Source organism: Adiantum capillus-veneris, chromosome 20 (assembly GCF_014529385.1).
Source record: "Adiantum capillus-veneris isolate H3 chromosome 20, ASM1452938v2, whole genome shotgun sequence".
In the NCBI taxonomy this organism is placed as follows: domain Eukaryota; kingdom Viridiplantae; phylum Streptophyta; class Polypodiopsida; order Polypodiales; family Pteridaceae; genus Adiantum; species Adiantum capillus-veneris.
The window spans coordinates 49,223,820-49,246,525 of record NC_140950.1 but is presented as its reverse complement, the minus strand read 5'-3'; the positions used below and the strand labels follow the sequence as shown (position 1 = coordinate 49,246,525).

Here is a 22,706-nt window from a genome sequence, read left to right as displayed (position 1 = left end):
GAATCCAACTTTGAATGGGACGCTTGGAGATGGCCCGGGAGTAGCCTCTTTTGGAAACCACATTCTAAAGGAATTTACCATGCATTAATGCACAAGGCCAATTGGTGTAGCCCCCTCAACAAATTATGGAAGAGGCATTGGATGGAAAAACGGTGGAAGGGAGTCATGGAGAACATCTGGAAGCCAAGGTGGCCTCTCAGTATATGAATATATTTTTTTGGAAAGTGATGTGGGCTGCTCTACCGACGGGCGTAAAGATTCAAGAAAGAGGAATCAGGTCCGATCGTTGCTCGAGGTGCAGAATAGCTAGTGAAGACCTGGCCAACCTTTTCATGGGATTCCAGGCAATCAGTGGCATGGCTGGGAAAATATGCAAGTGGATTCAGAGGACATGGCAAATTAAGTTCTTCCAGACTGATCTGTTCTTTGGTAGTAACAGGTTGGGAAGTCCTGCTCTTCTTGTCTACTCTCAAATAATCAGTACTACTTCTGTCACCATATTTGGCAAGTAAGGAACCGCCACGTGTTTGAGGGGGATCTGGTTGTGGCAAGCTTTTGTGAAATTATACAAGAGAGCAGAGTGACGATCCACATGATCGGAGGCAAACAAGCATCAGAGGACTGGTCTAGAACAATATATGTCATGATTATATCTTGTAATAAGTAAAGCCTAGGAGTAGTTGTGGTTTCTCTGTCAAGCCAAAAACTTGTAATCCTTTGACCCTCAAGGCTCGGTATGAGCTCGAGGTTGGTGTATATTTCTGATGTTCTTAATACTATCCACTCACAATTGTGAGTTTTGCACACAAAAAAAGATTTATTAAAAAAATGGGGATGTCCAAAAAGCATATTAACATAGGTCAATCATCCATCTCACTTTTCTTTGGATTGTCTTATTAGAAGTTGAACTTTGTCTTACTAATGAGGATGTTTGGCATGCCTTGACGTGATTTACATTGTGGGATCGGTCACCCCACTTCACCACTCATCCTATCTGGTGAGGCGGTCTGGGGCGGGCAACAAGAAGAGCAACCTCTAGACACCCTTCAAGGCTCCCGTGCTGCTCAATGGGGCTGGGGCACAACACAACACAAACCAAAACAACAAACCCACAGCCAAATCCCAACTACACAAGGGGCACCACCTAGTTTAAGAGCGAACTAGGACGCAAAAGAGGAGAATCGTTAGAGCAACCAACAAACAAGCAAGGAATTTACACTAACCCTAACACCAATGGAACACTCTCACACACTAAAACACGAGAGAGAGAGAGAGACAGAGAGAGAGAGAGAGAGAGAGAGAGAGAGAGAGAGAGAGAGAGAGAGAGAGAGATAGTGCTCGGGTTGCTTTGAAACGTATCGGCAATGATCAAGCAAACACAACTATATATTTAAGAAAGAGAGAGAAAGGGGAGAGGGGGTGCTTGTTGCATTAATACCTTCTTACAAATCTGTCATGACAAATCAAAGTGAGATTAGTATTTGTTCAACATAGCTTGCGTAAATTTCACCACAACACATCACAAGAAAAGCCACCCCAATCACTGTCTTAAAGCCAGGGGAGTCCTCTCCACCCTGTCGCCCTCTTACAGTATGTGGGATTTATGGCTAGATTGATGACAACACCAGAGACAAGCTATCAAGAACTTAACAAAAAACGCCAAGACACTTACGCATCATTGTTGTCCATTACTTCACGTTGGAAGGGAGACAAAGTATCCAAGCTTAGTCCAAATCCACCCTCCTTGATTCAGCAAATGTTGGGCTTACACTAGTAGGAGAAATGATAGATTTCCTACTCTCAATTGAATGATCACTCTCTCTCTTACAATGGCATAGAGTTCCGTTGCTAATCCCCTATTACAACACATGCACATGCATAAGACAATGAGCTTCTACTCAAGAGCTCCTTCTAGAGAGGTTGAGCTTGGCTTCTCAAGCTATAGCATAGTGCTCTTGCTTATGGCTCCCCCTTTTGTGCTAGCTACACCCTCCTTTTATAGCAATTTTGAAGGCTAGGGTTACTCCTCTAACCATGGTTGGGTTAGATTTTCAGCAATTTATCTAATTTCTTTTGCTTGGAATTATCAAGAAGTTGATGGGGAAAGAGAGAGGAGAGAAATGGAGGTGATAGGACTTTTCATAGTGAGTTAGTGTTAGTAGAGTTAGTATTAATTTACAAATGGAATTGGATATTTACAATGGGAGTATCCATGTAGGATACAAATAAGGAAGAAAAACTCTTAAGAGGTAAGAAAAGGTGGATTTCTTACAAGGTTGATGCTCCAAGTGTCTTGAGTAGGGCCAATTTTGACGCTTGTTGACGGTCCACTAGCTTTGACGGTACATTTTTTCTCCACTCTTGACCTTCCTTGAGAGACAAGGTAATTGAAGCTGAGTAATCAACCACCATGATGCTGTCTTTTAAGAGAAGAGGCTGAATTTTGTGGTTTTTTTGATAGATATGGATAAATTGGAGGAGGAAAATGAGACTAGGTGGTTAATTTTGGAATGGAATTGTGTGTGGGAGGTATGAGTTCACCATGGTTTCTCTTATTCTTCAAGGTTGAGGAGAAGGTGAGTAGGGTGCAGAGAGGAGTGGTGAGAGAGGTGGGGATGATGAGTGGCGAAGTGTGTGTGAAAGAGGAAAATGATAAAGTGGAAGAGAGAATGTGGCTGCATAGCATGGGAAAACTGGGGTCCACTAATAAAATCATAGCTCACAGCTCGTAGCTTAAAAAAATATGAAAAAATTTGAGGCAAAAGTTCAGCCCACAAGCTACAACTTTTGTTTGTATCACCTTTTCAAATTCGGAGAGCAAGTGAACTTTAAAAATTCAGCAAAACCGATCGTTTTTTTCCACTGCACAAGGTCCTTGTGGGGTCCTTCTTTGGATGATTCTTTTGAATACCTCCAAGAGTGAGCCCTCCATAGTGCATGTATGCATGCCACCTACCCTTGACCTTATTTGGTAGGTTTATAATTGAAGATATTGTTGAGATTATGATATAAGTGAATAGTACAATTAAGAAAATCAAATATTGAGGGGTCTAAAAAATATGTACATGTCAAATATAAATAATATAAGTGGAAAAAATATAAAGGGGTCAAAAGAAATCTCTCTCATTATGAGGCTACCATAAAAAGATAAATATTTTTGGTGTTCTAATTTTTTAGAAAAAAACAAAATAGATGTAGGAAGGGAAAAATCACAATAGTGAAAAAATATACACATAAATAAAACTAGTTTTTTTGGATTTTTGTTGGGGTGGAGTTACACCAAATATAAGAGAAGCTTACATGAAAATATTTCTATATGGAATAAAGAATATGAAAAATGGTAAGAAAAATTACGGTAATGGTGAGGCAATGTACAGAGCATAAATAACATACACCTAGGTAGAAATATTAAAATAAATACCAAAATAATTATGAAAAAATATTTTATTTAGGCCCTATATACAAAGAAATATTTACATACGCATGGGCCATAATATACTTATATTTTTTTTTATTTTTTTGGCTCAACTAGCCCAATGACTAGCTAATTGAGGGTTTTTTAAGAAGATATGGGAAAAGTCCCGTGACTCGCGCACGCCTATGTACAGTGAAATGGTAGGGATAGCCACAGTGTTTGGGTGATTTGGTAGGGTGAGGTAACTCACTGTGGCAATTACAAAGAGCCGAAAAACGGCTATCACTGGCATGTTCCATCGGCTCGAGTCCCTCAAGGCCAGTCGTTGAGCCCCAAAGTCAAGTTTGAAGCCATTGTAGGACCACTCCTCAACATGAGGCGTTGGAATTGATTTAGTCATGTGGAGTCCCCTCCCAATCATGTGGGGCCCCTTCCCACCCAAAAATCTTAAAAAATGTGTTAATCTTTCCCCCCTTAAGGGGAGAGGTATGGCCTCAGGACTATATACACATGTCGACCGCGCCCCAGTTCCGCGTTGTCGATCCCATGAACGAGCTTCTTAAATGTGCATGTGTATATAGTCCTGAGGCTTGCTACTTAAGCCGTGGTACTAGAGCACCTCTTTAAAGTATCATTGGGTGGCAACATTGAAGTTTACACGATGGTCGTCAAGACTATATACGCATGCACATTTAAGAAGCTCGTTCATGGATCGACGGCGCGGAACTGGGGCGCGGTCGGCGAGACGATCTGGAAAGTCCGCGTGGCGGGGCCGGGCTCGGGGTAGGAGGTAAACCCGGGCGATAAATGGCGGGACGACATGGCGTCGGGCGGGTGACGTGGCCTCAGGCGACGAGGTGCCACGTGGATAAAGGGGCAGGTGGGTGATCGGGGCGGCTTTCCGTGCGCGGACAATGATTGTCAGTTAGGGCGCCGAAATGGATTGCTTCATGCAAGGTGGGGTGGCGGGGCAGTTTCATATTTGAATTGGGGAAGGTCGTGCAACAGAGCAGGTGTAGGGGTGGGGGTAAACCCGGTCTTCTGAACAGGGGGCACAGGCGGGTATTTTGTGTTGACGAAGATGCACGCCTCCGCCAGTAGAGGGGCAACGGTTGGGGGGCCTTGGGGGTGGGATCTGAATGGATTGCTTTTGCATCTACAAGGCAATGAGAGCTTCAGGGAGCTTGATGGTGCTTGGAACGAGTCCGAGGGGGGGGCGGTTGGCGCTTCGGATGGAAACTCAAGTGATATGGATGACGTGGAAGAGTTCTTTGAAGAGCATCAAAGTGGGTGTTTGGATGCATTTGCTTCTGCATCAACTAGGTACTTTGTGTTTGATAGACAAACATACGGGCTTATGATAGCTTCTATCGAAAGTGGCCAAACGATTACCATAAGTGCTCTCAAAGCCCATGACAAGCGAGGTGTGCTAGACTTGAAAAAATGGGCAAGAATGAGGGATTCACTCCACGTAATGGTTGACCAAGGTGGATCTTCACGTCTTGTTATTGGGAATGGAAAGTTGATTGCATGTATAGAAGATTGGGAAAGCATTGTTTTCGCATGCCACTCAAACGACCATTTATGCTTGCGGGCAACGATGGCATCCATTGCATGTACATGGTGCACAAGTATTAGACAGCATGGAATCCCACTTGCTTATGTGAAGGAGTTTTTGGACTTATGTGTTTGTGCATCGTTGCCCGGGTTGGGGGAATTGGAGAGCCATGACACCACTTCCACAGAAAATTGCCCGGGTTTACAAGACAGATAAAGAGTCCCAGCAAGGATGAAGGTGGTGTTGAGGAACATACAGCGTCGATGGATGAAAATGTGATCAACGCTATTGCCATCAAGCACAAGGCTAGATTGGTAGAGTGGCAATCATCGTCGTCGAGGGGCTTCATTCAACTTGTGTGTCATCGCAATGGGGAGGCACGAAGAAAGGGCCACAATCATCGAAGACTGCGCACATCAAGGAAGTGTGGATGCCCGTTTACTATCCTCATTCAACGCGTCTATGATATAAAGGAAAGTGTAAGGATAAGGGTTCATGTTGGGCACAAAGGTCATGTGCCGCGATCACGTGAGGATCTTTATCACTTGCTGGTGCATCCTACTCTGAGGAAATGATGCATGGAAGATTTGTTTGACGTTGGAACATGTCACCATGTCGCAAAGATGAGTGTCTCCAAGGAGCTATTCCACTTCAATATGGCATTGCCGATAGAGCAAGTGTCACATAGATTCTTCATGATACCAAAGGAAATTCAAATGATGGCATATCAGCTCTGATCCGAAGGTAAATAAAGCCCTGACTGTCTCCTTGCTGGGATAATCATAGGTTTGTATGGGCTTATCTGTCATGGTGCCTGGGTTTATTTTGGTGTAGTGCCTGGGTTTATTTATTATTTTTCCTGGGTTTATTTTTCATATTGACTGGGTTTATCTGTCAGATTCATTTAAGACTTGAGTTTAATTGATTGCTTTTGTTTAGGGAGGCTAGGAAGCGATGACTGGTCTTCAATGTACTAGGAGGCTCTAAAATTAAAAGAGCAAAACAAAGTTCTCTATTTTCAACCCTACAACCCGGATGCCTTCGATGAGATGGAAAGGCCATTCATACTCATTATTCAGGATGATTGGATGCTCCGCATGTGCTTGCGTTTCTCAACAAACAATTCTTGGGCAATAGACTCCACATTCAAAACAAATGTTTTTGGGATGCCACTATATGTAGCCGTATTGCCAAATCAAAATGGAATTGGTTTACCCTTGTGGTTTATGTTGTGCACACATGATGTAGGAACATCTCAAGAAAGCATTGCTTTGCAAGTGGCACTAAGGCTTGTGTTCCACAGAATGAATAACATTCGCCCTCGAGCATTGGTGATTGACAAGTGTATGACTTCATTATTGGCCATCAATAAAGTTGTTCATGCTGATCAATCTTGTTGGGAGGTGGACAAAGATGGGACAACTCAACAAGTTGCATGTACTGTCTTGCTATGTTGGTTCCATACCAAGAAAGCATGGGTGGAGCACTTGCTTCCACAAGTTTGTAATATAGTTTTGTATATATGTACGTGGGTTTATCTGTGTGTCACAGAGGTTTATCTGTTATTGCTTGGGTTTATCTGTTAGTGCCTAGGTTTAGGGTTTAGGGTTTATCAGTTAGTGCCTGGGTTTATCTGTCAGTGCCTTGGTTTTTCTGTGTGTGAGAGCTTATCTGTTTGTGCCTGGGTTTAGTGCTTGGGTTTATCTGTTAGTGCCTGGGTTTATCTGTCAGTGCCTAGGTTTATATGTTAGTGCCTTGGTTTTTCTGTGTGTGAGAGCTTATCTGTGTGTGCCTGGGCTGATATGGGTGAGATTATCTCGTATATGTTTCTTGATATGCCTGCCCACTTTTTTTGCAGGCTCCTAAGGAGATGCGTGAAACCCTATATGCATCAATGGAAAATCTAATGCAATGTGGTACAGAGGACAACTTCGAGGCTCAGTATGCCCAGTTGTTGATAGAATGTGAAGGCCACCCTAATATTGTAAGGTATATCTGGAATGGTTGGGCCGCAAAGACATGCATCTAGCGACAAATGTGGCCAAAATATGGTGGTTTATTTCCACATGGGCATGTGGACACTACCAATTTGGTTGAGAGACTATGGCAGTATGTGAAATACACGCTTCTAGATGCAAGGATCAATCGATCAGCCTTGGATCTATTGCATGCCTTGGTGGGTGACTCCAACACCGGGACACAAATGGGTGGCACTGCTATCGATCGAGTTCTTTCGTCAGAAGCAAGAGATTGGTATGATATTTTCTTTTCATATTAATCAAAGCAAAGGCAATGGGTTTTTCTATGACTGCCTAGTAGGATTATTCGTTTGCATGAAGACTTGCATTTGTGCCTGGGTTTATAGTATGGTATAGGTTTATATGGTTGCCCGGGTTTATCTGTGTCTGGATTGCTTCTGAAGCTAATCACTGTATATTTTGTGTAGTTGACTCTGGAAAGTACAACATTTATGGAAATGATCGGCTGCAGACCACAAGACTTGCACGAGGTGAAGAAATCTTAAGGAGATATGCAAATGACCCATCAACGATTCAAGTTATCGATGAAGCTGCACTCTTATTTAAGGTCTTGAGCATGTCATCCATAGGGACATGGTATCAAGTTAGTATACAGTCGGCATATTGTGACTGCCCAGATTGGTTTAGCAACTACAAGCATTTGTATGGAATGGGACTCATCTTAAGGGACTTCTTTTCTCATATTAGCCATATTCTACCCATCATTGACACAGCCCGAGAGCTAGTCATGGAGCACGATCCTGAACAGTTTGAGGATACTACCATCGATGTAGAGCCCACACGAGATGCAAATGGGCAAGGTCCTCCTCCAACACAAGTTTTGACCCAATGCATTGACGAGCTAAAAGCACTCTTGCACAACATTGAAGAGGGCATTCCATCATATAGTGACTCAAAGATCTTGTCATTGGTGGGGCAAGTGCGAGCAGCATATGTTGGCCTCTTTGCTCAAAGAGCACCCATGGAGATCGATTTGCCAAAGAAGGGAACTGTAACACAAGTACATGCACATGTAACTGCCACTCGACTAGGCATGGACAACCTAGGCCAGAAGGAGTAAATATGCAAATCATGGTGCCCACACGGCCTGCTAGGCAAACGGGTGCCTTGCGACATAAGCATCAAAGGGTCCATAAGCGAGTTCCTTTTGCTTCACAAAGGCGGGTTTACTGTCATCATTGTTGCACAAAGACTTTCTTGGTGGACGAGGGGGTCGATACATGCCACACTTGCAATGCATTGTTGCCTATGACTCCATGGCTAAGAGCTCAAGAAAATCTAGGAGCATTGATAGGCCGACAAGCCTTGTTGTTTCATGGGTCTAATGCTTATGAATGCCTTGTTCCGTTCGTGGTATGCGGACCAAACAATGACGATGAGCGTTTGTTTGATCTGAAGTTCAATGATGGGGAAACCATGCATGGAGTATTGGCATCAGCTCATCGAATTGTACTTTTGTAAAACTGAGCAGTAAACATCTTCCTCTTGTCTTGCTGTTTTGCCCAAGTTTATCTGTATCCCATGTTTGATTATTTGTACTAGTTTTGGACCTCTCAATCACCTACCATATCTTTTCACCTGAAACTGAGTAGTAAACATCTTCCTCTTGTCTTGCTGTTTTTCCCGAGTTTATCTGTATCCCATGTTTGGTTATTTGTACTATTCTTGGACCTCTCAATCACCTACCATACCTTTTCACCTGAAACTGAGAAGTAAACATCTTCCTCTTGTCTTTTTGTTTTGCACGGGTTTATCTATATCCCATGTTTGGTTATTTGTACTATTCTTAGACCTCTCAATCACCTACCATCTCTTTTCACTTGAATAAGGCAATTTTTAAACTTATTATTATGGTAGTAAAGGAGTGGACTATTCTTACTTTGTACAACTTGATAGGCTTTTTGTTTGTCTTCTTTCAATCAACCGTATACCTGTTTTGGGATTTTCTCAACCTATCGGCACTACTTCTTGTCTTGTGATGGAGAATTTTGACTCATTACCTTCCCTAAAATAAATTTCAATACCTCTACTTTATACACTTAATTCGATACCTATTTTAATTGACCATGGGCTACCTCTTTATGTGGCAGTTCATTCTCGATGCCCTCTTAGGATTGTATTTCTTGTGCAACTATTAGGTGTATAGTTTTTCTCAATTTTGATAGAGATTGCAGTGTCTATATAGTTAGATTTAAGTTATACAATAATAATTTTTTATGTTCAAACACAGAGAGAGAGAGAGAGAGAGAGAGAGAGACAGAGACAGAGAGACAGAGATTTGCACAGAGAGAGAGAGAGACTATCAACATAGTTTAGTTGTAGAAATGTACATGATGCAAGTGGAGAAGAGATTTGTCCTTCTAGTATGATTGTCTTATACTCTTGGCAGCATCTTCCTTTTCTCTTTCTACCATCATCATCGTGGATTTTCACTACGAGCACTAATACTACTACCACTACTAATAGCTTAGGCACAATGGCAATGGCAATGTCAATATTTTTTTTGAAACTTGTCCAAGGAAAACCAAATGCATGACTAACGCACCAAAACATAAAACACGATGAGGCCTCATAAAATATTGGATGATTTTTCGCGTGTGTGTGTGTGTGTGTGTGTGTGTGTGTGTGTGTGTGTGTGTGTAACGCACCAAAACATAAAACACGATGAGGCCTCATAAAATATTGGATGAGTTTTCGTGTGTGTGTGTGTGTGTGTGTGTGTGTGTGTGTGTGTGTGTGTGTGTGTGTGTGTGTGTGTGTGTGTGTGTGTGTGTGTGTGTGTGTGTGTGTGTGTGAGAGAGAGAGAGAGAGAGAGAGAGAGAGGCTTTCAAACCATATGGTGAAATTTGCCATGACACCAAACAACACAACTTGAATGACAGCTTGCAAATACAACCACAAAATCTACGCACTTCACAAGCTTTCACATCTACCATGGATGTCTACCCAAGGCACACTACTCAAACTATGAAGCAACTTAACTTCACAGCTTAAGCCAAGAGAGAGAAGGGAAAGCCAACACATTGCATGTTACATCTGATGAGTATGTGATGCAAGTTCATACAAACAACATTTTCTAAGTTTGCAGCACACTATACAAATAACATATAAAACCATGAATGGAACCACTATACAAATAACATGTCAACCCCGACAACATATCAACCCAAGAAATCCGTAAACCTAGACTTATTTGATAACCGATAAAGTAAACCCGGTACACATATCAACCCAGGCAATCCATAAACCTAGACTTAATTTAACCTGCGAACATGTAAACATGGATAACATGTCAACCCAAAAAATTTGTAACACAAACTTGTTTTAACCACCTAGCATAAGCCGAGGAGAGAATGAAAAGTTCACATTCCATGTTAGAGTTGATAAGTATGTGAAACAAAATCATACAAACGACATAGTCACTCAAAACAATCTCAAGCAAGGATGCTTGCAGGTGAAGATAAAATCTCTTGTGCCTCATCCTCGTCACTACTAACATCTTGGGCGCCATCCTGCTCACTTACACTCTCATTGTCCCCTTTGCCACTTCCACGGCCGTCATCCTCATCATCAGTCCCATCATCCTCACCGTCATCACCGCCACCACTTATGTCACCCCGACAATCGTCATCACCGCCACCACTTATGTCACTCCCACCACTTATGTCATCACCGCCACCATTTATGTCACCCCCACCATCGTCATCATCGGCACCACTTATGTCACTCCCACCACTTATGTCATCACCGCCACCACTTATGTCACTCCCACCATCATCATCATCGGCATCCCCATCACTACCATAATCGGGATCATCATCCCCACTCCCATCCTGGTTAGACTCGTCATCCTCATCTCCATCGTCATCACTCCCTCCGCTACTCCCCCCGCTGCTTTTATCCTCGTCACTACGAAAAATCAAGGTCCCCACTTTGATCTGGCGCTGCAATAAAACAGATTAATTTAAACTCAAACATAGCATAAACCCGGGCACTTACAAAAACACAAACCCGATTAAAATAGTAAAGTTGGCTTCTATGACCATAGAACTTACCCTAGATTCGTAGCCTTCCTCCACATGACTCTTGATCTCCTTTTTCATTGCCTCTTCCCTTTGATCGATCGTTTTCATGTGGTTGGCCACAAACTGCATGATAAAAGTATCTTTCTTCATGGCCGTTTGAGCCTTGCGCGGAAGAACGTCCCAAGTGAGGGTTGCCCTATTCTTTGCTCTCTCCTCAATCCTCTTGCGATTTACTGCAAACTTTTGATTCACATCCTTAAAGCGTTGTTGGGCCCGTACATGATCTTGTATACTTGACTTGGGCACGTCGTTGTTGACACTCCCTCGAGGCCGCCCTCCGAGCCTTTGAGGGATGAAGACATCCAGCCGATGTACTTTCTTTAAGTGTTGAATCATCCGTGATCGCTTCTCCATGAGAGTGTTCCGACTCGCACATGGTGGTTCAGCCCGACAAATCCTCACCAACTTACCCCCATTGATAACCTCAACAAGGCGTCTACATCCAATACATTACACAAGGCAAAGCAAGTCAGTGACAGATAAACCCGAGCAATAAAAAATACTAGACAGAGAGAGTTGCACACCATGCCGTGACAGATAAACCCGGGCAATAAGAATACTAAACACACACACACACACACACACACACACACACACACAGAGTTGCACACCATGCCGTGACAGATAAACCCGGGCAATAAGAATACTAAACACACACACACACACACACACACACAGAGTTGCACACCATGCCGTGACAAATAAACCCGGCAATAAGAATACTAGAGAGAGAGAGAGAGAGAGAGAGTTGTACACCATGCTGTGACAGATAAACCTAGGGACTTCTTACCACAGTTGTGGATGTAGTACAGCTTGCCCCTGATTGTTTTGCTCTCTTTACTTGAAGCATGGGCCGCTTTGAAGAGCCGACAAGAGCGAGAGCCTTATCCGCTGGCCCTTCATCCTCTTGCCCCTTCTCCACATGCTTTTTAGCCTTATTCTTCACATCATCCCTCTTTAGAGCAATCTTAACCTCCGGCACCTTCTCCAACTGCCCCTTGCCCGTGTGCCCTTTCACCTTGACCTAACCATTTTATTAAAGAAGAGGAAAACCATAAGATAAAAAGACACAATTCATTGGCTTCTTGCAGAACACTTGAGTGGCTTACCTCATCAACAACAAGTTTCCGCTCAATGGCCTCACGGACTTCCACCTCTTTCATCCTCTTCAACCTCTTCACATTTTGTTGCTCGGGGACCGCCGTACCTTCTTTCTCTTTCACATCGGCCTTGGCCTTTCTCTTTTTCACCTATGACAAAGCACTCAGACATAAACCCGGGTGCAAGGACCAAAAACACTTGCAAGGCACACTTTCATTGCAATAGTCTGCCTAGGGCCGTTTGTTGCATACCTGTGTCTTGGGTGGCTTGGAGCCTACTGTGCCACTCAACTTCTTTGCTTGACCACTCTTTTGAACCTTCAAGGGACTTGATCCTTCAAGCACAATCATATCCTGCACACATTGACACCCGTGAACACCTTACAACCGACACAATTCTCAAAAAAATTGCACAATACCCGGGCACTGACAAATAAACCCGGTCACAGCCCTACGTGTTTAGTTTGTTGGTCCTCCTTTGGAGCCTTAGGAGCCTTTGGATCCCCTGGTCGGGTGCCCGCTGTGCCGCTCACCTCCTTTGACTGGCCGCTTTTTTGAGCCTTCAATGCACCTGATCCTTTAACCAGATTCAAACCCTACACATGTTAAACACCTAGGAGCACTTAACAGCTAGCGATACTCGGGCACTGACAGATAAAACCAGGCATTTCTCCTACATGTTTTGTTGGTTGGATCTCCTTTGGGGCCTTTGGGGCCGAGACCTTCTTCAAACTAGCATCTTGGCATGGCTCTTGAGGTACATCCGATGACAAAGGAGCATCTTGACCCTGCACAAATCTTACATGTTTTGTTGGTTGGGCCTCCTTTGGGACCTTTGGGGCCTTCTTCAAAACAGAGCCTTGGCCTTGCTCTCGAGGTACATCCACCGACAAAGGAGCATCTTGGCCCGGTGGCATTGCAATCTTCAAAGGCATTGCAATCTTTGGGGCCTTTGGAGCCTTCTTTGAAGCAACACCTTGGCACGGCTCTCGAGGTACATCCGCCGACAGAGGAGCATCAATCTTCAAAGGCGTTGCCCTCTTCAAACCCTGCACATGTGAACACTTAACAGCAGGCACAAATTTCCCTTAAACCACACAAATCTTTGGGCAATGACAGATAAACCCGGGCATCTACAGAAAGAGTCCTACCTGTTTTGTGCGTTGGATCTCCTTTGGGGCCTTTGGGGCATTTGGAGCTTTCTTCGAAGCAGCACCTTGACACGCCTCTCGAGGTACATCCGTCGATAGAGGAGCATCTTGGTCCTGAGGCGTTGCAATCTTCAAACCCTGCAGACGTTGGAACAAGTAAACCCAAACGTCCACAGATAAACCCGGACATTCACAGGTAAACCCGGGAACTATCTTACTTGTTCTAGCTGTTGGGCCTTTAAAGCCCCCTTCTTCCCTTCCTTGGTCACAGCAGCAGCAAGCTTGCATGGCTCCAGTTCTACAACCGCCAATGGAGGAACATCGTCATTGTTTGGTCCTTTCCCCGCTTTCTTCTTCCTTTCCCCGGTCATAGTAGCAGTCTTGACCGGCGAAGGCTCCAAAAAAACATCCGGCTGAGACACTGCAAGAAGGAGCTCCCCCCCCACCTCTTTGACCTCCTCAGCCGGCGTTGGCCTCGCCCTCGACCGCGTGGCTCTCATCGCAGGCGGCTTTTTGGCTCCCCTCCCAGCCCTTCCAGCAGACTTCTTTGGCGAAGGTGTCATTAGGGGAATTTTGAGGTCACTTTTGTGCCTTGTAAGAATATGTAGAGAGAGAATATATACTTTATTTAAAAAATAGTGAAATGTTTGTAAAAAGGTGAGTTTGCGTCCTTTTTACCTCCGCGGAAACATGTCATTGTCAAATCTTTCTACGATCTTTAGTATTCTAAAAAATACTCCCTCCAAAACTAACGAAAACGTCAGTTCTGGCCCAAAATTCAAAATTTCACTTGCTGAAACAAACCTTTTCTGTGTCGTCTTCTTCCTCGTATCTGCAGAGCTTTTCTCTATAGTACTATCTCTAACAAATACTGTTAATAGACTTCCATGGAGAAGAGAAGCTTATACCATCTACACATTGAGCTAAATGAAGAGTATTGTCTAGTGCGCAAGAGAAACAAATGTGCAGAGGTGTCCTCGTCCATATTTGAAGCAATGCGGCAAGATTAAAAAAAACACATTGATCTCTGGACTGATGGAAGATTGTATCCAGTGGACCCAATGACAAAGAGCACTCCCCCATTATCAAATTGTTCATCTTTGATAAAATTTGTGGGTGATGGTCAAAGAGGGTTGCTAGGTTATACACAGATTCTTGCGGTAGAGAGAGATATTCTTAAGTTAGAAGATCATTTGGCCAAACAAATGATAAATACTCTTAAACAACAGCTTGAGGAATGTAAAGAGAGCAACGAAAAGCTACAAACTCAGCTCAAACAAGCTAGAAGAAAGAATACAATGTTAGGAAACAGACAAAGAGAAAAGAAGTCAAAGAACATTGAAGCCTTGAGACGTGGTGGAGGAGGTTGCAGCAGGAGAATCAGAGCAGCAAGGTATATATGCTTATTTTATATTGTTAAGTTGCTACTATTCTTTGTTAATATGCTTAGGTTACTTTTCTTTGTTAATATGCGTAGGTTACTTTTCTTTGTTAGGTTGTTAATCTTTTTGTTAGGTTGTTATTAAGACCCTATTACAGCTGTTCTTTATTAAATGATTTAATTTAGTTGATCACTGTTTGTTTATTTTGTTGGTGTCATTTGGACAAGATCAATAATCAGTTAATTTTGTACCTTTTGATTTAGGACTTTGCTACAACCAAACTCTGCATCAAACATGGAAATGGCAGCTAAACATTATTGTGATGGTTTACCTCCCAAGGTTGCCAGAAAGATTTTCACAGAGAAGAAGTTTAACAAGGCAAAGGAGCAGTGCATTGAGGGATTTTTGTAGAGCTCTTGCTTGGACAAGGAGGATGTGCAATATACTATGGATAAGGTAGGAATTAGCAGAGATGGTTATAGCAAGCTGTTTAGAAATGTGAACTCAATAAGGTTAAGATTGAAACAGACCTGAAGAGATCTTCAAATGGAAACAATGTGCCTAGAAAGGTCTTTGTTGGTGGTGTGAAGGCCAGAGCTTTCCTAGGGTTTCATGGCAAACTAGGAAAGGTAAATGCCAAGAAGGGTTCATCCAATGTGAAGTATAACTAGTGGAAAGCTCTCCACAATGCCATCAAAGATCGTGTTCTTGAAGGTACATCAAGAAATGAGGTCCCATAGGATGTGGGCAAGCACATAGGATGCCATTGTGGCAAAATAACCAGCTCTAGAACCAATAAGTCCAGGGAAGAATCCAAAAATTCTGATGGCTTCCTCCTTTTCCACCAATATTAACTTCTCTAACCCTGGAGGAAAACCCTGGAGGAAGCTGATATGAACCAACAACCTTTGCAAGTGCTTTAATTGCAAGCATTGGCAGCAATGGTTCTCTTGTAAACTTGTTATGGAATATAATGACAGTCTCTTTGTTGAGCTTCCCAATAAAGTGTCCCAAGCTCTGGTTCCTTCCTAAATTTAATGGTCTGGAACCCTTCCCCCTGCCAAGGAATTTGTCTTTGTCCAGTATTTCAATCTGCAAAAATATGTCTTGGTTAATTGTTTGGCACATTAATTAGACAAAGCAAAATGGTCATAAACATACCTTAGGAGACTCATCCTCCTCAAAAAAGGCAGGTTCCCATATATCAATGGATCTAGTTGCCCTTACTTCATAATCTCTGGTCTTTTCCTCTCCCATATGCTCTATTTTAAGCCTTTTTTGGATCTCATTGAACTCCTCTTCAAAACGTACACCCTGTTGCTCATATCTCAGAACAATGTCCTGCACAAGCTTTCCAACACTTGAGCTGTCAATAAAATTTTCTGCCTCTGTGTCCAAGACTGCTAAGGGGCAAGAAGAGTAATCAATGAATCCTATGTCATTACATCCCCACTCAGCCAAAACTTCCCTTAGATCAAAAAGATGCTGAATGTCATTCAGCAAAACATATTCCTTTTTGTTAACTTTGTATGTGAAAAATGTTGTTGTGCAATGCAAAGGATCAACATCTTCATCCTCAATGTCAACATTCTCCACTTTAGTGATGTTTTCTGCTTTAAATTTTGCAATGTCCAACATCTCAATGCTTTGTAGTTTCTCTTCCTCTTCATGGAACTCCATCTCCCTCTCCTCTTCCTCCTCTTCCTCCTGGTCCTCCTCAGCCTGAGAAATCTGCTTTGGAATCTGTTTTCCCTCTGGTGTTGGGAGTACACTGAAGAAAATGATAAGTCCAAGGTCATACTCTACCGACTGGCAATGCATATTACCATGAAATTTGCAAGGCTTTATGATCTTTTTCCAGTCTGGATGAAGGCTTGAACACTTCTTTGCAATACCTGTCCTTGCCAAGCTACCTGCTTTGCATATATCAAGAAAATGAACAAGATTATCAAGCCTGTGATCTTTGGTCAATGCTGTATATATCTCTATCAATTCACTAATTTGTGTGGAGAAGCCATCCACAAGTAGTTGAAGCTCAAAGGCATCATTAAAAATCTCTTTGACACTTTGAAATCTTGCAAGTTCATTAACTTTGTAAAGAAAAGACATCAGCCTCTCATCAGCGGTCTCTTGCATATCCTCTGTATCCATTAGGACAATCCACAAATGTCTGAGAAAGAGAAAAGAGAAGTCCATCAAGACATTAAGAAGTAGACATGACATTAAGAAATATATTTCTTCTATGACTAAAATATATCAATAAACTACCCTTCCTTAATAATGCAAAAAACTAATAATGGTTTACAAACAAGTATGCAAGTTGTAAATCTAAGCAAGCAAGAAAGAATTACAACAAATTGTGTCACTTGCTATGCGAGCTGTGAGGGTGAGGAGAGAGTTGGCACTCAATAAATTCGCTTATGGCGTGTCACTAGGTAAGCAGTCGACACCTTCAAAATTCGCGCACGGGGTGTCGCGGGGTGTCGCTTGGATGCTTTATTTCTAGCCTTGTGAAGGACAATGAGCGGAAAAGTGGGTTGGGTAGGTTGTTTATATGGCCAAAAATGCCGCCTCGGGGGGTGTGCCAAGCGGTTTCCGCCTCTAAGTTTGTGCCCAACGGTTAGTATGTGCCTAGGGAGTTGTGCACCTAGGGAGTTGCGCATAGCGCCCTATATAAGCCCGAGAAGCACTCAAATCGAGCACATTCTTGCCCAATTTTTCCCGATTCTTGCTGCGCTATTATCCGATTCTTGCGGCGCTTTCACAACCCAATTTTACCCACACTTGGAACAATTGTCACCCCGTGCGCGATCTTTGTATGTGTGAACTTTTTCCTCGCTTTGCTATTTCGCCTACGGGGTGTCACTCGGTCGCGAGCCGCTTGGAAGGTGAAAACTTCCAATGCTATGGTTATCCCGCACGGGGTGTCATAATAGGAAAAAAATGTTTGTTGTTTGTTACTAATGTTTGTTGTTTGTTGTGCAGCAATCATTCCTATTCCTTTTGAAGATGGCAAGGACCAAGAAGAACCATCGTCACCCCGTGCGCGATCTTTGTATGTGTGAACTTTTTCCTCGCTTTGCTATTTCGCCTACGGGGTGTCACTCAGTCGCGAGCCGCTTGGAAGGGGAAACTTTCAATGCTATGGTTATCCCGCACGGGGTGTCATAATAGGAAAAAAATGTTTGTTGTTTGTTACTAATGTTTGTTGTTTGTTGTGCAACAATCATTCCTATTCCTTTTGAAGATGGCAAGGACCAAGAAGACTGCAAGGAAAGTTGATGAGCCTCTATCCAAAGATGAAGAAGAGATTCCTAAGCCTAGCAAAGCTTCAGCTAGTACTTTACCAAACCAACCATCCACTTCTAAAGATCCTGGCAAACCAACCTCTGTTGGCACAAAGAAGACCAAATCTCAGAGGAAGGATTCTTCTCTACCCGACCCTAAAACAAGCAAAAGGAAAGATACACATCAGAGGAAAGCTTCCAAGCCTGTGCAGCTTAAGCCTCTCCTTACAAAGAGAAAGTTCAAGCAGGGGGTCAAATGTCTAAGAGAGATAAGGAAGGCCATAAAGGCCATCAATCTTGCAATTCCCAAACTGCCCTTCCAGAGACTGTGCAGACAAGTTGTAGAGGAGTATAAGATTTCCATGAGGTGGACTAGTACTGCATTGGCATGTATCCAGGAGGCTTCTGAGGACTTTATGATTGAGATTTTCCAAGATGCCTATATTTGTGCAGCTCATGTCCATAGGGTTACTCTGATGGACAAAGACATGATCACTCTTAGGAGGCTGACATACAAGTTTTCAAAATTTTGGAGCCTATCCCTATGCATGATATAAAGGCATTCAATATTCTCAACATTCCTCCATGGAGGAAGCCCAAGGAGCCTGAAGTAGGAGTTTTTGATATTACTGAAGAAGAGGAAAAGGAAAGGAAAAAGAGAGCCAAGTAAGACAAGGAAATTGCAGAGAGAAAGGAGCTTGACCTATTGGAACCTCAGCCAGTGCCCCTCTTGAGGAGTGTCAATCCTACCGGTTTTGTTGTCACTCTATTCAGTGGGGAGGATCCTAGGGAGGATTACAATTCACTTGACTCTGAGACCTTGGAAATTCTCAAGGACTGGACCAAGGAGATGAATTCTCCACTCCTTATCATATGCCTTAGGTTGTTTTTGTTTTCCTCTGTATTTTTGTTTATAGCAAGAACTCTTTATATAACAAGAACTCTTTACCAGGTTAATGATGCATTCATATGAGCCAGACCTTCAACAAAAGGTGGAGATTTTAGACCCTGCTATCTCCCAATTTCTCAGGACAGAGACAAACATTAGAGAGCTCACAAAGTGGTTGACTCATGTGGACTTGGAAATCTGTGAATTTTTCTTGATTCCTTATCATGAGAGGTAAGTTTTCTACCTACACCTTGTGAAGAGAATTTGCTAATTCACGTTAGAAGGCTAACTGAGGCTTGTTTTTATAGCTCACATTGGAGTTTAATTGCAATTGATATTGTGAAAAGAAAATGCTACTTTGTCAATTCTCTTGCTGGAGTACATGGTCAAGCAAAATTGTAAGTATAACAGCAGACACATTTTGTAAACCATAAGCACATACTTTTAGTAAAGCAGAACCTCATTATAAAGAATTTTGGATAGTGCTACTATAAGATTTATAGATGCTGAATGACATCCATTTTGTAGTGGTGAAGGTTGGAATTCTTTATGCTTTGTTCACTTCAATGGATTATCCTCAAAGATTTTTTCCCAAAAATACATGTAATGAATTGCAGGTTTCAATCCAACCTGAAAGCCATTCATGTGGATGGAGGGTATTGACAAATGCCAAGCTCCTCTTGGACTTCATATACTGCAATGACAATCAGGATATAGAAGTATAGCGTATTTCATATTTGCCAGCTGTATTTTTTCTCATTTTATTGTTCCTAAAACTTGCTTTCTATTGCCTTGTATAGATCAACAGAGAGTGCTATGGTTGACAAGAGCAAGGATTATCAAGTATATGATTGAAGCAAATGGAGAACTGCAAGAGGTATTTGAAGATGATGATGTTGAAGAGAAGGGGAAAGCAAAGCTGGAAGATGAAGAAGAGAGTGGTGAGCAGGAAAAGGCAAGTGAAGAGATGGATGATAAGAGAAAGAGGAAGCAGCCTTCAAGCCCTCCAGTCAAGCCTACTTCAAAAAGAAAATCTCCCAGGACAAAAGAGCCCACTTCAAAAAGAAAATCTCCTGCAAAAGCACCAACCCCATTAAGGAAGTCCCCTAGGGACAAGAAAACTCCTGCCAAAAAACTATTCTAGCTTATTGTAGCCCACTTGTATCAAGCTTCTCAGTTCTCTAATGTATCCAATTGTCTATTCTATAGCCCACTTGTAACCAATTGGCCCTTGTATGGACCCTTGTATGTAAGTGCAAATATTTGAAATTGAATACTTGTTTTAAGACTCTGTTACAAAATCAAATCATTGGATGTTTGAAAAAGTTGCATTTCAATAACAAAATAAAGATCCTTTTAAATCATGTGATACAAAATAAGATCCTTGTAGGTCATGTGATACAAAATAAGATCCTCGCAGGGCATGTGTTACAAAATTGCCTTGAAGGATGTTTAAGGCACCAAATGTACAATGCCATCCAAGATGTCCTTGCACTGTAGCCTGTTTTCATTCCTTTTTGATACCTACAAAAACAGTCAAAGTTAAATAAAGAACCAATAAGAGAACAAGAGACTTTTAGGCATAATAGTTACCTTTCTACCATTTACTTGAAAGCAGAATGTTGTGGGCAGTTCAATTTCATCATTTTGCAGGTCCAATCTCAATTGTTGTAAGCTACACATGCCTCTTATCTTTACAATTGACAGATGCTCATTGTTTACCCATATATCAATGTCTTCTATTGGGCTATCAATGAAGTCCTCCATGTCTTGATCAAGTGGAGTTAGCTGACCACCAACATAGTGCCATCTTCAGTAATAAAATGACATAATGAAGTTTTGTGTCCCTATCATGTATTTGCAAGCAATTGAGCCAGCTTGCACATAACAAGTGATTCCATTCACTGTTTTGGTGTTCCAACCCTCATCCACAAATTCAAGTACATTTGCTGAGTCTAAAGTCTTCACTGAAAACATTGTTCTAGATTTTCTGAGTCTAAAGTCTATAGAAACTACAATGGGCATGAATATAGAAATTCTACTCTGTCCATTTTGATCAGTCGTGTTGTAAGTGATAATGGCTTCAATGGAAGTTCTTGGTCGTTTTGATCGTGATGGAGATTCCATGGTGAAAAAAGAAATGAGCAGAGAAGTCTAGTCTGAGTTCAAGAGAAAAATAAGCAGAATGTGCAAAAAACGGTTCAAAACTGGAAAAGATCATGAGATATAATCCAAACGTTGTTTTATGATGGCAACGTGCAAAATGAAAACAATATAATATAAGAAGTACGTCTTTCTAAAAGCGACAGCTATTAAATGCCTTTGCACTTTTACTTGTTTACATTGCTATTTACCAACTCAAAGTTGCGTTAAAGATAGACTATTTGCTTTTTTTGTGAGTTTTCAAAAATAGAGGTTCCGTAACGGAAGCTCTTCAACCATTGGTTGAGACCACTCTCTCTCTACACACTAAAAGGCACAAAAATGACCTCAAAATTCCCCTAATGAGAGTAGGCGTCCCTCATTCCCTTCCTCCCTCCCTTCTTCGCCTTGCCCGCCATCTCTACGCAATCCTAGATAGAGCTCCCCCTTGCCCGCGATGCCCTTGAAACCCCCTGGACAGACCTGCGAGATGCCTTGAAACACCCCCTCAAACCCCAAAACAGAGATGGCAATGTTGAACGCTCATGTTGCAAGATGTACTACGAGGTGCAAAGTGAAAGCAACCCAGGAGACGCCACGGACGACCAGCAGGCTCCCCTCAGTGCCTGAGGTGAGGTGAGGTGACACACCCCACTTCAAAATCATGGCGGGGATCCCGTCGGATTTCCCCCTCCCCGTCATAATTAATGCCGCGTGGATTTCTGTCGCCATCTCACCCCCGCCTTGAGGCCACGTCACCCGCCCGGTGCCATGTCGTCCCGCCATTTGTCACCCGGGTTTACCTCCTACTCCGAGCCCGGCCCCGCCACGCGGACGATCCAGATTATCTCGCCGACCGTGCCCCAGTTCCACGCCGTCGATCCCATGAACGAGCTTCTTAAATGTGCATGTGTATATAGTCGTGAGGAGTAACCAGCCGGGGGGGGGGGGACTCATCTTAGATCCACTTGTGTGTACATCATCGGATTCACTCTACTAGCCAACCAAGCAAGACTAGGAAAATGGTTTTTTCCTTATTTCAGTTAGGGAAAATAAGGGCAAAAATTTGAAGCTTTTGCTGATAATTACACCCAAGACAAGCTCAAAATCTAACCGGAATTATACCATTTTAGTCGTCTAAAAAACGCTTTTCAAGGCTTTTCTTACGAGGGAGTTGATTTCTACCGTATCCACGAGCAACGCTTTGCAGTGGAGAGTCATGTTCTGCTATGGCCTCCATGGGCGGAAGATTTGCAGGGATCGGCCTGCAGGTGATTCAGCAGTTTGGTATGAGTGTAACGATGTGCTGCACCTCGTCTTCCGCTTCTTGAGCCTCTCTGCTGTGCTGCAATGCCGTCTTGTCTGCAAAAGCTGGTACTTCTCTCTCCGCGACGTCGATCAGCTGCGCCGCACTCTCGGCTGCGGCACTCATCATCCCATTGATGATGAAATCTTTTGGCTATGCCCTGAAATCAACGAAGCGCATGTGTGTCCTCTGCCCGATGTACTCAACACAAGTCCGGGTACTTGTTGGAAGGTCACCATAGATGTGGAATTATGGGGAGGATTCTTATATTTGAAGGCGAAACATTTGAGAAGATGCAAAATAGCGGCTTCTACGCATGGTCTTCTCTGTTTGCAAGTTGATAATACCTACG

The 22,706-nt window shown here is 42.8% G+C and overlaps 1 long non-coding RNA gene and 1 pseudogene across 1 annotated transcript; both read right to left on the bottom strand.

The window, feature by feature from the left end:
* Nucleotides 1–10,446: 10,446 nt before the first annotated feature.
* Nucleotides 10,447–21,834, bottom strand: LOC147432488 (uncharacterized; annotated as a pseudogene).
* LOC147432489 (uncharacterized) lies at nt 20,302–20,673 on the bottom strand. The gene is made up of 2 exons (XR_015185560.1): nt 20,500–20,673; nt 20,302–20,430 (listed from the first exon to the last, which is right to left on the bottom strand). It is a non-coding gene; the product is annotated as an uncharacterized LOC147432489 (long non-coding RNA).
* Nucleotides 21,835–22,706: the final 872 nt, after the last annotated feature.